Source organism: Saccostrea cucullata, unplaced genomic scaffold (assembly GCF_032062105.1).
Source record: "Saccostrea cucullata isolate Sc308-1 unplaced genomic scaffold, CSIRO_AGI_Scuc_v1 ctg2872, whole genome shotgun sequence".
Lineage (NCBI taxonomy): Eukaryota > Metazoa > Mollusca > Bivalvia > Ostreida > Ostreidae > Saccostrea > Saccostrea cuccullata.
Genome location: NW_026925047.1, coordinates 96901 through 109376, shown reverse-complemented (window position 1 = coordinate 109376; position 12476 = coordinate 96901). Strand labels below are relative to the sequence as shown.

The 12476-nt window shown below is 33.6% G+C and overlaps 1 long non-coding RNA gene across 2 annotated transcripts; it reads left to right on the top strand.

Annotated features, from left to right (window-relative positions):
- Window positions 1-914: 914 nt before the first annotated feature.
- On the top strand, window positions 915-3558 carry LOC134267889 (uncharacterized). 2 transcript variants are annotated; one of them, XR_009992251.1, is made up of 4 exons: window positions 915-1033; window positions 1319-1423; window positions 1740-1902; window positions 3160-3558. It is a non-coding gene; the product is annotated as an uncharacterized LOC134267889 (long non-coding RNA). The 2 variants fall into 2 exon arrangements; XR_009992250.1 differs by lacking the exon at window positions 915-1033 and having other exon boundaries at window positions 1041-1423; window positions 3160-3458.
- The last annotated feature ends 8918 nt before the right edge of the window (window positions 3559-12476 follow it).

The window sequence follows — 12476 nt, the reverse complement described above, 5'->3', positions numbered from 1 at the left end:
AAATATCTAAAAAGATTATGTCTTGATTGCCGGTATTTAATCGATTTTACGTTGTAAAGACAAACGTGACTTTTTGAAAATGGCGTAATTTTCCAAAGCGATTGCCGATTTTCCAGACGTTTGACAATTTTTTCCTGTTTAACTTTATAAAGAAAGCATGGTATATCCTAAAAGCATATTTTCTCTACTTTTAAAATATGTAAAAATTATTGTTATTACTTTAAGGTATATTTTAAAAACAAGAATTTTCTTGCACTTATGTGTTTTTTCTTGGTTTTATTCGTAATGTTTAAACAAAGCTCAGTTTTACGTTTATTTCTGTGTTGAAATAGGGAGAACAAAATAAAGCTGGTAAAAGTGGAGAAAATTTCCTTTCCAACAAGCCCTTACAGGCCTTCTTACGCTCAGTATTTTCTTAATTACGATAATTTGAATTTGTGACCTTCGCATAATTTTAAAAAAAAAATCGGTCAATATTTACCATGTAACGTCAAGGTCGATATTATTGCGTCTTACTCGAAACAACAAATTCTTTTATAAGACTTTTTTGACCATTTAAATATATATTTTTTACTGAAATAAATGCATAATACAAAAATACATTTAAAAAAAAACAAATATATACTATCGTTCTGCCTTTTGTGTGAAATGAAATGTCAATTAAAAATTTCATGTACTGATGTACAATGTTGAGAAAAATTGTAGATTCCCTAAACGTCGATCTTTACTTAAAAAAAAACAGATTTTAAATATAGTTGTATCTTGTTATATTGTATATTTAATTTGCAAATTAATTAGATCTATATTGGCACGAAATTTAACAATACAAGAATTCGCATTTATAAATAAATACGACTCATCACTGTATGAGTTGATACGAATTGAAATAACCACGTGTTTCCGCTATGGCAGTAAACAAACAACATGATGATGGTGATCCGAAATCTGAACGTCAATTTTCATGATTATTTCACGACGAAAATCATCACATCAATGAATCAAATAATACGGACATCCTTTGGTATATTAGCAGGTGAGAATACGTGTATATTGACTGAATAGTTTAAGTTTAAAACGCAATTAGTTCACGTTCAAAAGAAAACTAAATGTAGACATGTACATGTACTAGATCTTCATATTTCAGTGTGCGTATTTCGTATTGTTCAGCCAATTTTGTGTTGCTTTTGAACTTTGATGCTTTTGACAAACACTCGTAAGTTCAAATTAAAATCAAAGTTGCCATAATATTAAATAGATAGTTGTTTTCAGTATGTGTGTACCAGTGTGTACATATACCACGTTCACTTTGAATTTTTAGGGTGCTGGCACCATATGCAACAATACTTTCATCTGTGAATACCCACTTGCTAAGCCCACCATGAACTACGAATGCCAATTAATATGTAAGGACACCAATGAACAGGTAAATATTTGTTTTGTTGTTGAAAATTTCTGTATTTCTAAAATTTCAAAAAATAAAGTCAAATTTCATTTGTGTTATTCTCGTGATATAGCATTCATACAAGTTTATAAACATTTGATTTATATTTTGAAAAATAAGTGTTTGAAACACATAATACTTATGATGCTTGATTATTCATACAAATACATTATTTAAACACGTAATATCTATTTGAATGAATGCCGAGATATGAAACAAGCTGTTTTTATAGACTGCTGTTGTATTTCCAATCTGCATAAAGTTTGTGGTTAGAATTTCCATTTTCTCATTTTTCCAGACACTTTCCAATTATCGTACATCATATATATGGGTGGTCAAACTCACTGGATGGTTTATCAACACTCCCATGCTCACGAACAGCCTTGCCCCAGGAATTTTGCCCTGAAGTAACATTGCAGTCTATTGTCTCCCTTCTTTTTACAACCCTGGCAGCCATGCAGGTATGCAATCTATGAAAGCCATGAAGGGACATAGAATTTTTAAAAATTTATAAAAGTAAACCGAGTTCTCGATTTACACAATCCATTCTCTCGGATTGACAATCTGTTATAACAAATTGCCAATTCATATTCTCACAGATTATCTTCCCTCAAATTACACAATCCATTATCTCAGATTGTATAATTCATTCTCTTAGTTTAAATGATACGTTCCCTCGGAATGTAAACCCTTCCCATGATTTCATTAAAATTATTTATATGTACATATCAGATATGGTAATACATGTTTAAAGAATAGAATATTGTAGTATTTTACATCCAACCTTTTATTACATATTACGGTCCAAAATGAGAAAAATACATGAACATTTTCAAATCCATATGCTAGTACTGATATTTGTACAACAAAAAATCTTAGAGGTTTTTGTGTTACGTGTATATTAAGATAATTGAAAGTCCGATATAGTAAAGTGAATATGGGTCCTGTGTAATCATAATATTTCTAAAATGAATATACGTTGAATTAGTTATGAAAGAGGTTGGAAATGACCGGTTGCTGAAACAAAATAAAAAGAAGTGAACGCACTAATTGATTAAAATGGTTGGATGTATCTGTACATATATGTAATAAAATTCAAGAGCACAGATTGCCAAAATCATAGGACTGACGTTGTAACAAATCTCGAATTATTAATCTGTGAAAACGAATTACCAGTATGTAATTCGAGATCTCAAATTATGAATCAAGGGGGCGATTTAAAAATCTGTAAGATCGGATTGTGTAATTCGAGATCTCGAATTATAAATCGAGGGAATGATTTAGTATCCGTGGAATTGGATTGTCTAATTTGAGATCTCATTTTTTACTTTTTTTTGAAAAATTGCTGTGTCCCTTCATGGCTTTCGTAGCAATCTTATTAAAATTAGATCTTCCATCCACTGCCAGATTTTTTTTATATGTTGCGATAGCGTAAACAGAGGTCTGGCTTTAGTCAGATTGCCATATATGCTAATTGTTTTAGTTCAGTAATTTTACCATAATGGTTTACTACAAGGTTGTTGAATTATCAGTCCTGATACATTGACTTAACAATATCATTTAACTACTTGAATCACACAATAGATGCAATCTTACATGTAATTTAAAAGGAAAATCAAATAAATGTAGTAATTTTAGAATTCTTAATTTTATTTATAAATGTAAATTCATATACACAATGACATGTATCTGTTTCAAAATATTTAAATCTTTTACAGGATAGAAGCTGATCACTTGAACTTGAAAGCAAATTAAAATGTCTTGGAAAAGTCAAAGAATTTCCTCCAGTCTTACAGAGAAGTAACAGTTGATAAAAGAATGGTGGACACAAAGTAAAAGTGCTCTTCAACATTTTGTTGAAGATTTCAGTCTGATTTGGAATTCATCTTGCAGTATATCTGGATTTGTATATTTGGATATAAGCGTCAAATTTTCAACTTATTGACCAAACAGTTTTGGGCTAAATATTGCCAATGCTATTTATTATTATTATTTCCCTTCAAGATAACATGTCAAGTCTTTATTGTACCCCTTAAGCTCTGTTATACCAGAAAAATCTTGTACTGAAATCATTTAGTTTTTTTTTCTTGTTAGATTAAATCCATGAAAATAAAGAATGGATTTCTTGTTTAACAAAAAGATTGTATACGTGTTTCGCTAGGGGTTTGTAAGAAGCAGACCAGAATTTTTTGCTTGCAAATTTTGTCGTTCGCCATTTTTATTACGTCAACTATTAGATGATTTATCCATGTATGAAGCATTTCAAAATTGATAATTACTTACAGTTTAAAGCAGAATTCTGTACTGATATGACCTTGACCCCCTGAAGAACAAGAGTGTCCAGGTCAATTTTTAATACAAAAATGTTCTTTCATCTTTATGGCCCATGTATATCTTACAAACAATATCATGAAATATACAAAAAGTGTCTAGAATGTGTCCTGAATGTGAAATAACAAACATGTATATAGCCAAAACCTTTAAAATGTTGTTGCTTAGCAACCACTTAAAGGTCATTAAACAGATATTTGAACTAAAATGATGCATGGATATTGCATTTCTGATCCCTTCTTGAGAGTATATTCAGAATTTTCCATTTCAGCATCCATTGTGTAAAATTATGGCAAGAATATTGAAAAGTGTTGAAAAAAATTAATGAAACTTTTGCACTTATTTGACCTTTGACCTCCTAAAAAAGTTCTAATAAGGTCAAACTTTAAGACAATTTATCTGTTGTATGTCCGTTATAATTTTATGACCTCACATCTAACTTTTATATGTGCTGGGATGCATAAATGTATCTAGATTGAGTAAAAAATGAAAATTTCTGCCCGAAAATTAAAGAATTCTGCGTTGCTTAGCAACCCCTTTTAAGTAGTTATATGCAGAATTGAAAAAAAAGTTTATGTGTTTCATGTACTACAGTATAATGCTCTTTTGTGGGTATATCCCAAATTTCCTATTTCAACATACATAATACTTAATATTTAGCTTGAAGATTAAAAAGTATCAAAATATTCCATAAAATTTTGCACTTAATTGACCTTTGACCTCAATTTGTACTAATAAGGTCAGTGGTTGAGCATCTAAATAGTCATAAAATATCATCTCTATGAAATTCCCTTCAAAATGGTATGCATTATGCCTAGCTTTCACCTAGGATAAAAAAGTTAGAAATAATTTGATAATGGCATGTCAAAAGGCCTCCAAAAACACGTAAAATGCGCCGGAAGAGAAAGGGTTAATGTCATGGGCAATCTTTGTGTGGAGTAGTAGATTCTAATGTCCCTCTGTAAGAAAGATATGTACCGGACACGATTGCACAGACAGCTAGACAGACGGACGGACAGACAGAGAGACGGACAAGGTAATTCCTATATACCCCCCAAACTTCGTTTGCGGGGGGTATAATGAAAATAAGTTATCTTTCTTTTATTCCTCACACCTTGACCAATGTCTGAATACTAATGAACTTATGTTAAATAATTCTTCCAGGGCGCTGGACCTTAACCTGGGTTACCAGACCCAAAAGTCGCCAAGCTTCCGGAAAAAAAAGATCTTAAGGAAAACGTAACCCAAGTTGTTGACACAGAAATCAATTGTTGTTTCTGTCCAAAGGGGGGGGGGGGGGACAAAATGTGTACAATATGAACATTTTCGCCGGAGACGAAGGCCAAGATTGCGCACTATGCAATATAAAATGAAGCGACCAAAACTGCTAAACATGTTTCATTTATACTTTGTAAAAATGTCCATGAAAGCACTGTCCGTCGATTCAAAGCTTCATTTAGCATGGAATCTAAAAATAACGATGAGGAACCACCCACTGCTTTGATCCCCCCCCCCCAAAAAAGACCTTGTTTGCTCGGACATTCATAAAATAACGATGTTCAGGAATAAACTATATCCAAGACTTGAGGGGCCGGGGGGGGGGGGGGAGTAATAAACACATTGTTCGATGCACTGGCAGTCGTGTGATACTTTTCAAAGAAAAACATCTATTGAATGAATTGAGGGGGTTGGGGCTTTATCTTTTACAAAATCCTGGGCACGATCAGTGTTGGAAAGAATGGACTTTTCTAAAGGGAAAGCAACAAAAGAATTTATAGTCAGTTGTCACGGATTCAAGATGCCATTGGACCAGCAATATTATGGCCACTAATGATTTGAAAACTGTTATAGAGTCCATATTTTGAAGCAGTTTCAAGGAGTCATAAATGTGTGAAAGTACGCGATTCATAGACTTTTTTTTACAATGGGTACACGTGATGCATTTAGCTGGAGAAAATACTGCTCACAACCATTGCTAAGCCTTGCTCAGGTATATTATGTCTTAAATCGTGAAAGATTTTTTAAATTATTAAAATAGATAACGTTCAAAGAAGTTAATAATTATATATTAACATTGTGAGAGTCTTTGAAGGAAGGGGGCTACAAGCTGTATGCGTGGATGTTGCTAGGAGGCAAAATCAATTCCTAGACTGAATTAAGGGCAAGGATATATTTTTCAAAACATGAGATTTTAGAAATTATCTACACTCTATTATTCCCTTTTTTCCCTTCTTTAATGCAGTTTTTTAGTTTAGTGTGAAATTTCATTATGAAAAATCTTAGATATGTTGGTACAAAGATGCGCACCCTTGGGGCATTTTCATGCATTTCTTTTCTTGGTTAGTAATATGTCATTTCTAACGAAAATTCACGTGCTAAGTAGTATTTAAAGCAAATTTCACTTCACAAAGTCACTGCATTTTTCACTATTGCTAAAGTATGGCAGAGTCTAGAAAAAGCAGGGGAAACTTCAGAAAGAGTAAAAAATTAAAATCTAATGGCAATTACGCCGCGAGACTTGAGCAATCCAATGGATTTTAATTCCCTAATGATACTTTCAGACTATCAAGTATATGAATGGTTCAGGATGCATGGTCCCCTCTCCATCTCCTCCAACATCAAGAAATGCAAGGGAAACATGGTACTCAAGTTATCTTCAAGAAAGGTCGGTTGTGCTGTGTTTAGATGCCTAACCAATAGATTACAGAACAGACCTGCCAACTTCGAGAAGAGCAATTTAAGACTTCAAGATATTGTCCTCTTTATCAAGATGTACTTGGATGCCCCCCCCCCCCAATCAATGCGCCAGACTTGCAGGTGTGGTGTATAAATCAACAGCGGTGAACTGGGGTCCTTCATCAGAGGGCTGATCAAGGAATACTTTGAAGTTACCATAAAAAGCGGAAAACTTTCAGTACGATAGAAATCGACGATTCGTTGTTTGGAAGACCGGTTAAACACCATAGAGGAGCTACCAATAGAGGACTAAAGGTAAGATTACAGTTGTATGAACACGACATGTAAATTTATACACATATGAGCAGATATTTACTGTTGAAGGAAATAACATTATCTAGAGTTGAAATATTCACATGTTCATATTATTTAAAGGAATAGACGTATTTACAAAATGAAATGTTTTTTTTCTGAGATTTGGATCTTTGGAATGGTGGAGAGGGAGACAACACCCTGATATATATCCAGTGGGAGACAGAAGTGAGGAGACGCTAGTTCCGATTTTAGAAAGACGTGAGGAAGCAGGAAGCACTATCTTCAGCTACGGTTGGTTATCTTACTGTAGTTTGAATAATCGAGGGTATGATCACTTTACCGTGGTCCACAAGTATGCGTTCAAGAAAACCTACATCAACACCAGAACACAGTAGAAGATAATGTTCACACGAACCGAATATAGGGCGCATAGAAACATGCAAAAGACCACTTAAAGAGAATGGCTGGTACGAAGATAATTCAGTTCGATGGACAACTTACAGAAACCATGTGGAGGTCAGTAATCAAGTCTGATGTTTGATCTTGTGTAGTCGGTATTCCCCCTTGACAAGCCTGCCACAAACCATTATAAAACCCCATTGTTTGACTCGTGGGCCTGTCTCCCAGTTATCTAACTGAGGTATGTTAAAAAAAAAAAGTATGGAGAGTAAACAACGCAGCGAAAAAATATCAGGAAACATCAACAAATTGACTAGGAGAAAAACTTTCATTAAACACAAAGTAAACTGTAAATATTAGAAAACATAAAAAGAAAGTGTAAGTATTTAAATAATTTTAAGACGTGAACAATAAATTGTTAATATGAGTAAACGTGAGAGAGTTATGTCTTTATATATAAAATAATATAATTTCAGTGAACAAGGTTTTGGTATTATAAGGAATACTGATGCAGAACGGAATCCGATATAGACAGGCTAAGCGAAGAAGGTACGTCCAAGGAATGCAATGTCATCTGACAGTGATGACTTTTCGGATATTCCAAGGAATAGAATGACAAGCGACATCACTTTGCGTTTGCGACAGGAGAAGCAGGGATTTAAAAATGATTATATCGACAAGCTGCTCATGGATTCAGATCCAGAAAAAAAAACCATGAGTAACGCGTCACCTTATACTAGTACAGAAAATAACTGTTATAAAAACAGATATGAAGAGTATATAACATATATTTATGTTCATTATAATAAATAAAAAATATACTTATAGTTCCTGAAATCGCATCCTCATCAGCAATTTCAAAAGCAAGGCCTTCTAGAAAATCAACTCGTCTATCAAGGACGAAATGTATTTTATGTTTTGCATATTTAATTAAAAAAATTGTTCAACTTGCAACAAACCTTTATATGTATGTATATTTTTATATGAAAGTGTTGACTTTTTGGATATTCCAAAGTATAGAACGGCCAGAGACAACGTTTTGCGTTTGCGACTATATATATTGGATTCCAAAACTTCATAACGATCCTTCCAAACAAAGATACATTGTGGGTTCCAGTAAATGTTAAACCAAGCCTGTGAAGCAGATCTATCGATCTGGGCGCATAAAGAGGGACTGATATAGAGAATTGTATGCAAGAGACTTCAGTGAAATCGCATCTCAAGACAGAGTATGATGCACACAATTCAGTGGCTGATGGTTAATCACTTGAGCAACTCTACGAGAAAAAAATGTCTATGTCTCCTGCAGATGACGTGTTCACTATATCATACTATGCCTGCAAAAACCTTGCAAATATCTATGTTCATTACAATCTCTTCAGTTTGGAGGCCCGATGCTCTACCGACCACATCCAAATCGATTAAGTCTCGTAAGAAATTGTTAAAATTAATTATTGTTATTCACCATCGTCTTTAATAAATTCAGAAACCTATTTTACCAATTCTTGGACTTTATATGGGAAGACCATAAGCACCTTTACCCTTTATGTATTATAATGGCCCCACAGCGCCATTACCTTGTTGATTTGAACATATTTTATTGATTATACTTTACAATTGGTATAATCAATAAAATATGTTCAAATCAACAAGGTAATGGCGCTGTGGGGTCATTATAATACATAAAGGGTTACCTTGTTATACCCCCTAACATTCCTTCTTCTCCGTTGACACTCAAGAACGGATTTACATGTACTCTAGGAATTACTTTTACAACTTGTAGCCAAAATCCAACTGGTTATACATGCATAGGTGCATCAATTGTGAACCATTTTGATTTTTGTTCAGTTAAAGGGAGTTTATTTTCATAAAGCATTTTTTTATCCAATCAACCGAAGTATTGTACCAGAATTATGAAAACCGATGTCAAATTCCTGTTTATCAATGCGCCTGTGCGTAACATACATAAAAAAATTTCTTCGCGCTTTTCTCAGCAACTTCTCATCGCAGTTAATTTAATTTTAAGCACATCCTTTACTTAGGTTTGTTACATGGATCAGATTCATTTTTGTTTAAATAGTATGTCAACTTCATGTTTATTCGTGCGCCCATACTTAACTGTACTGTTGTGTATAAGCACGACAGTGAATATTCATTTATTTTCATTATATAAAGCTTTGTAACAATTGCAAATTAAAAGAATAAATTCTTTGTTTTCAAGAGATTGACAAAGATTATGTCTTTACTTTTGTACACAGTGCATAGAAATCCATTTGCTACATGGGAGGGATGAGTCTTCAAGTTTACATGTATGTCCAGTTGAAGTTTAATTAATGATAAATATTATTTGACCAGGGGTTTCGTGTGCTATCATGTGGCCATCTTTAAAAAATTATTTCGTTGCCTCTCCCAATGAACTTAAATGGACAAACACTTTTTAATCAGCCTAACTGGATAAGATCGAAGCGGAAGTACATGTGACGTAGTATTCATTCTTTAGACATCCATACTCATGTCCAGAAGTGTTATTCCTGTCTTCATCCAATTGTTTGTCCATTTGTTGGGAAAGACAGCTAGGAAAGTAAACCATAGGTATTCGGACATGTTTGAAAAGTTGTAAAGGCAGGCTAATAGATATCAAACCAAGTTGCATCGATAAATTAAGACATAGTGTTGATTTTACACTTGGGTACCTTAATTGTTCAACTACATGTATTTCAACTATAAACGCGGGTTTGTTTTTATATTGTTTTTGTCCTGTCTGTCTTTTTTTCTGTGTCTGTTGTCAACTTTAACCTCGCCCGTAACTATTGAGTTGATGGGGTTTTAGCTTTCATATTAGAGCTAGGACGTTCTGATTTCTGATGTGTATTTAATATAACCTTTCAGCTTGTATAAATAATTTTGGCTTTGACCTAAGGGTTTAACCAACTTTTAAAACGTTTACCTTGGTCATAACTTTTTAAAAGTTACACCAACGGCTTTGGTTTGACATACATTTGAGAGAATTCAACCATCACCTTAAGCTGCTATACGGTGGCATCAGTGTTTCACAAACATATCTTGTGTGTGTTGTTATTTTAAATTTTACTTTATTTCTTCAAGAACTTTCAACGGAATCAATGTCTGAAGGTCATGAAGGGTCTAAATCTATACAAGTGAATCCCATGATATCAAAAAATAGAGGAGAAGGAGTACTATTATGCTGGCCAAATCATTGCACGATGAACCTTGGTTCAGCACATTAAATTTGAATTCGAGCAATTGATACTTGGAATGGACACGGAAGGCTTGCATTTTCTTTGACTTGAAAACCATACAAGATTTAAAGTTGGGGAGGGGGATTGTGTAAGGCACTCCTAAAATAATGAAAGATATGGTGATAACGAATAGTATTTATTATCAAAGTCCATAAAACTGAAATTTAGTTGTGGATAAAAACCAACGTTTCTTAGTTATGACATGTCCTATGGATATATTTTGAGTCGGTGTAAATATGTGTCGAACAACATACAACAATTTTAATATGAACAGTTAAGCAGCATACAAGATAAACTAATTTTTGTGCAATATCCGCAACCTACCTTGAATCGCGAATATTAATGGACGCGAATCGATCATTTTGCGTAGAATTTGTTGAAAATTTTTTCCTAGGTCGTGAAAATTAGTCGCTGCAGATTGATATGAGACTGATGTTTCGAGAATAAAAGATGACAGGAATAATTGTTTGTATACAGAATACTTCTCGAAAAGTAAGTAAAATTTGTAGGTATTCAAATTATTCCTAAAATTGATCATCTTATATTTTCAGCTGAAGGAAGAAGATGACATTCAAAACCTGGAAAGTTTCTGTGCAGATATGGTGAGTGGCTGATAAGCCAAGGATACAACAATACATACAGATTAAAAGTTGACAATGTAAAAGCTACCTTATCAATGCTGATCAAGCAATTCATGTATTACAGGCAAAAAACAAAATTCTCAATTCAAATTGGAAATGTTTCAAGTGAGCTTTCGAACCGGAGATTTCCAGGTTTCGTTTTCAACTTCTCAAGAACACGGGGTATATTTCGATCAAAACTTTCAGGAAGCATCCTTCGCTAAAGGGGATTTAAATTTGTTCACATTACAAAAAGATCAACAGAGGTAAACGGAAGAACACAGAGAAATTATATAGGACAGAAAAATCCAGCTTTTAAATGTTTTGTAATGGAATTTCACTAGTGAGGCAGGTTTTTTTGCCTTTAATCTAGAAGAATTTATCACACCGACCTCTGCAGGAACAATTGGAGGCGATTAGAAACATCATAAATTGCTTACTTGCAGATCTGGCTCGAAACAAATTTATGAAAAAGTATGTAACTGTAAACCAAGAAAACCACGAAAAGTCTTGAAATCTTAGGATGAAAAATTAGAAATATCTAAACATTCTACCGATAAGGTTGAAGATGAAGAGAGTGCAATGCTAAAATTTGAATATAATTGGTATCCTTCTGGGAAAACGTTGTTAAAGTCAAAAATGCACAGAATTTGTCTTATTTAATGAAGCTTACAGGGAATACGGCACTAAAAGGGAGTTGAGGAGCGTTTGGCGAACATCTGTAACGGTTCCCGTTACAATTAGCACTAGTAATTTATTATTGTAATATCATCGTTCTGGAATGTGCATAAGCTATGCTGTTCGGGGTCACATTTGACAACTTTCGCTTGGTTAATATCAGATAAATTTTTAACTTATATGTAAACCAAGCTAATTATTGCCACAGGTATAGTATAACATGTACGGATACCTAACGGTGAAAACTAAGTAGACTACATGTCTTTATTTATATTTACATGTAATTACACTTTATGTTTCTCAACCCCATGGTAATGTCAAGGAAGATGAAGCTACGGAGCATGTTCGTTGTGCTAAATCTGTTCTTAACCAGATTAAAAATACGTAGGGCAAGCCCATGACAGTCTACCGAAAACTTTCAACAAAGCTAACGTTTCCGGAGAACATCAAGGTGTTCTTCATCCGAGAAACTTAAAAACAGATTCAAAATCACCAGGCAGTTTCAAAAGCACAACAAAAACTGGGAAAAGATCACATATATAATTTGATTCAACTTGCATACCATCTGGAAGGTTTTGTACATGAGATAACTGTGTACCCAGACTTGTTTAGCATATTTGCCTTGCCTGACAATGTAAATACCTTCGTAGGGCCAGAGTTTTTTTTTATTTTCTGTTTAACGGGAATTTTTAAGAAAAAATTGGGTCCAGGGGACGAAATAAAAATAAAAGATCAAAATTTGTCGAGTCGGGGCCA